This window comes from Manis pentadactyla, chromosome 11, assembly GCF_030020395.1.
Source record: "Manis pentadactyla isolate mManPen7 chromosome 11, mManPen7.hap1, whole genome shotgun sequence".
NCBI lineage: Eukaryota > Metazoa > Chordata > Mammalia > Pholidota > Manidae > Manis > Manis pentadactyla.
This window is the reverse complement of record NC_080029.1, coordinates 80,583,873-80,588,198: the sequence shown is the minus strand read 5'-3', so window position 1 is coordinate 80,588,198 and position 4,326 is coordinate 80,583,873. Positions and strand designations below refer to the sequence as shown.

Below are 4,326 nucleotides of genomic sequence, written 5' to 3'. Positions count from 1 at the left end.
TTGAGTAACCCTGTACCAGTCTTAACACTTAAATGTCATGTTTAAAGAGCTATCATAAAATTACAACTGAAATGTCTCTAAAATGACAAATCTGAAAATATGGGTGAGGAAAGAACTCTTTCTCTTTCTTCAAAAATAGAGACAGGGAGTTTTAATGATACGTCTTGCTAGTGCAGCTATGACGACAAGCTTCTTACCATTTACTTTAATGCCCAGGAACCTTCGGCAATGACTGGTTAGTGGAGGCATGAGAAAAGATAAGGACCTAGTTCTGTGCATGCACCATTCCTCAGGGAATAGCAGACATTGGGATTTGAGTACAAAGGAATGAAATTCAAAAACAATCTCATCTGCTGAAGAAATAGTTATATCAGGGGAGAGGGTCCCAAATGTCAAAAGGCCATGATGCAAGGAAATAATATAAACAGTTATGTGCATCTAGGATTTTTATTTTGACTACAAATATGAGCTTTGAAGGCAGCAAGAAACATCTCTCAAAATTCACTCTTTGCAACTCACGGCAGGTGGCATTACCGGATCACCCAATTTTTCACAAGTCCCTCGCATGCTTTTTGCTCCGGGGTAATATTTTCTCCCCACCCCCACCCCCCACCCGCCCTCTGACCTTTCTTCTCCACATGTATCCACATAACTGAAACTCTGCATGCTCTATTGCAAATGCTTAGTTTACCACATAAGTGGATTTACTGGCAAATGCTTTCTTCTTGTTCTGAAAATGTAAGTATCAGAATAAAATTCAGAGACAAGGTTTCAAAATATTAGTCTTTCTCTTATATCCTCAAATCTTGGAAATATTAATGAGTATTATGCACAAGAGGCCTGGAGAGAGTGTATGAAAATGTTTAACTGATAAATTACGGGGGACAGATTTATTATCAGTATCCTGGTGAATTTTGTTGCTTGTTCAATAGACCAAAAAAATGACAAAATTTCTGATTCCACTCTAATATCATATCTCTCCCACCCACATAGTGCAATCTGTTTCACTAATTTAATATGACTTGGTTTCATGGCAAATGACCTGTCCTTAAAGGACAAACCGTTCAGCGTCTGTGTGCTTCCTGTTTCTTGCATTTGCGGGATCTTTGCATTGTGACTTTTAAAGTGTGTGGACCCAAGCGATACTGTTCGGAAAACCCAGATGTGTGGGTATTAATACTGATCTGATTTACCATGGGGTCCCAAGGTCAGTGAAAATGACTAAGATAGCTTGGAGTAGGGCACCAACATATCAGGACACAGGCCAGAGCATGACAGACAAAAATGAAGTGAGTTTTAAAAACTCAGTCAAATTCAGTTATGAAGATAACCACTAAGACCTGTGTGGCAACTAAACGAGCTTTTTCATCAACAAAAGAAACAGCAGAATAGTTTGTGGGCATCCTATAAGTATGTTATTTTTGAAATGTACTCATATCAGCAGCCTCTCACATTAATAGTAATATCATGCTTTTTTTTTTTTTCTCTTTGCCTCTGTGTATTCTGTGTGCTACTTGTGCTGAAGTACAATTTAAATGCTCGTAAGTGAAACGCACTCTGTTTTTCATTCCTAATGAATTTCCAAGATTCACTAACTCTACAATTTGCTGTCTCCAGAAAAGATGACATTTATTATTGCCCACATACTGTACAACAATCTCAGCTGAGAAAGTTACACAACTATTCAGAATAAAAATACTAAGTAATCCTTTTTTGAAAAGTATTCACTATACAATCATAACAAATCAAGAGAGGAATTTTTTGTCTTACAGGCCGAACAAAACACACACACACACACACACACACACACGCAAACGCAAACACGAACCAAAAATAGTCCCCTCATATAATTTGAGAAATCTGGGACCTGCCCTAATTGCCACCTGAGATGATGTGATTGTTATGGGAAACAGACTGAACTACCAGACTCCATTCAGAAAAGGTGCAGTCCACATAGCCTCATGGGCAATGAGATTATAAACAGCAGTCTTTCCACTTAATGCCAAATGTGGTGACGGCCATGAGTAGGTTTCTAAGGAGACAAGACATAGAAAAAGTTAAGCTTTGATTCAGTAACAACAAACTGGAGAAAGTTCAGGAGCAGGAGGGAGGGAAGCAAGACATTCCATGTCAACAGAAAATGCCTTGAATGGCCACAAATGTACCAGAGGCAAGTATAAAAACAAAAACACTTCAAACACAGAAAGGAGCAATCGAAGCGATTTAGAACACCACACACACAAATCTGAACATGCAAGTGAACTTTACCACCACACTTTTGGAAAAATTGGCCAAGTCTCATCCCATCAACAGTCCAGCCACTCAGAGCAGTGGCTCTCCCTAAGGTCAGGTGCCCCAAATGGCATATCTAGTTCTCACATTCACAAGAGAGGGCATTAAAATTTTCAACCAGGGAAATTTGAATGCCAAAGTGCAGGGCTCTTCCCCATGCTCTGGAGCTGAAGCCACCAGCTGGAGAGAGAGGGAAAGCATTTCCTACACACCAAACTTGTGTGGTCATGTCATACACATCTGTGCCGGAACGAGAGAGGCCCTTCGAGCCATCGCTTTGCAATACCATAAACAAGCACAGAGAGAGGAATATTTGCCCTGCCCCGTCACTGTTCCTCAGTGAGACACCACCTTTTCCAATGTGAGACTTGAGTAGTGCTTCATTTGGCGTTACTATCACTATTACTGATTATGATAAATTAGTTTTACAGAATGCTTTAGAAGAGATTTCATATACACTGATTTGCTTGTACAATACTCTGTACATGGTACGTAGATGAGGTTAACAAATAGAGGTTAAGTGACATATTCAAAGTTACAACTTCTGCACTCCTTATGTGTAAATCCTGTTCCTGACGTAACTGAGAGATTATAATTGAGAGATTACAACAAACCCTGTTTTTTATTTTATTTTTTGCATCTAATTAGAATGAAATCATACTCTTGGGGTATAGGTTGTGAGGATCAGCTTTGTTGTTTTAACAGAAACCTCATTCTGTATTTCTTTATGCAAAAACAAGGTAAGGACATTTGGTGGAAGAGCCAGCAAACCCCACTAGAGTGCAATAGCCGATGTCATCGCCGCGCCCTCCGAACTCATGAACGTGTCCGGCAGAGAAACCACCCACGCCGTCAGCCACTTTATCCTCATGGGCTTTCCCTCCAGGCCCGAAGCGCAGCTCCTCTACTTCGGGCACTTCTCTGCGGCCTACACCCTGACCCTGATGGGGGAACGCGGCCGTTGCCTGCGCTGTGCGGTGGGACCGACGCCTTCACAGCCCGATCGATGTACATCCTCTTGGGGAATTTCTCTCTCCTGGAACTATGTTATGTCACCACCACCACCGTCCCCAACATGTTGGCCAGCTACCCGTCCACAAGCAAGTCCATCTCCTTTGTGAGCTGTCTTGTGCAGTTCTCCTTCTTCTCTTCCGGGTGCGAAGAGGGCTTCTTCCTTTGCATCATGGCCTTTGACAGGCACCTTGCCGTGTGCCGCCCTCCGCGTTACCCGCGCATCATGACCAGACAGCTGTGCACGGGCCTCGTCGTCCTTGGATGGTCGTGTGGGTTCACCCTCCTACCTACCGCCAGTTGTCCTCATTTCTCAGCTGCCCTACCGTGGCCCAAACACCATCAGCCATTTCGTGTGTGATCCTGTCCCACTGATGGTGCTGTCGTGTTCTGATGACACCACCACACAGTTCATTTACTCGACCTTCAATTCTGTTTTCATGATCGGCCCCCTTCTCTTTATCCTTTGCTCCTACGCTCTGGTGACTCTGGCTGTGCTACGGATGCCCTCAGCAGCGGGCAAACGCAAGGCTTTCTCCACTTGTGCTTCTCATCTGGCTGTGGTGATCCTGTTTCTTTGGCTCTGTTACGGTGATGTGCGTTAGTCCCGGATCGGGACACCCAGTGGACATGGAAAAAATCGTTACTTTGTTTTATTCTGTGAAAACACCTCTGTGCATTCCGCTAATATATAGGCTCAGGAACAAGGAGATGAAGGCTGCTCTGAGGAAGATCCTGAGGACTGCCCAAGGTATTCATAAAATACAAAGAGCCAAATTCTTCTCTCAAACGCAACTGATCTCAAGACATGAGTGATATATTTGTCGACAAATTCATTAACTTTTATTAAGAAACTACTATAATGAGGGCCCATTATCATCCTAAGCAAGATGCAGTAATGTTATTTAAGAATGTTTTAACTAACAAGTGAATGCAACTGTGTTGAAGTTAGTATCAAGTAAATGAAATGATATGTATGTAAGTCAATCAGTCTCTATATGTAATTCAATTTCTAAAGAGAAG

General features: G+C 42.3%; 1 pseudogene; it reads left to right on the top strand.

The window, feature by feature from the left end:
- The first annotated feature begins 3,158 nt into the window (after positions 1-3,158).
- LOC130679451 (olfactory receptor 11G2-like) lies at positions 3,159-4,041 on the top strand (annotated as a pseudogene).
- Positions 4,042-4,326: the final 285 nt, after the last annotated feature.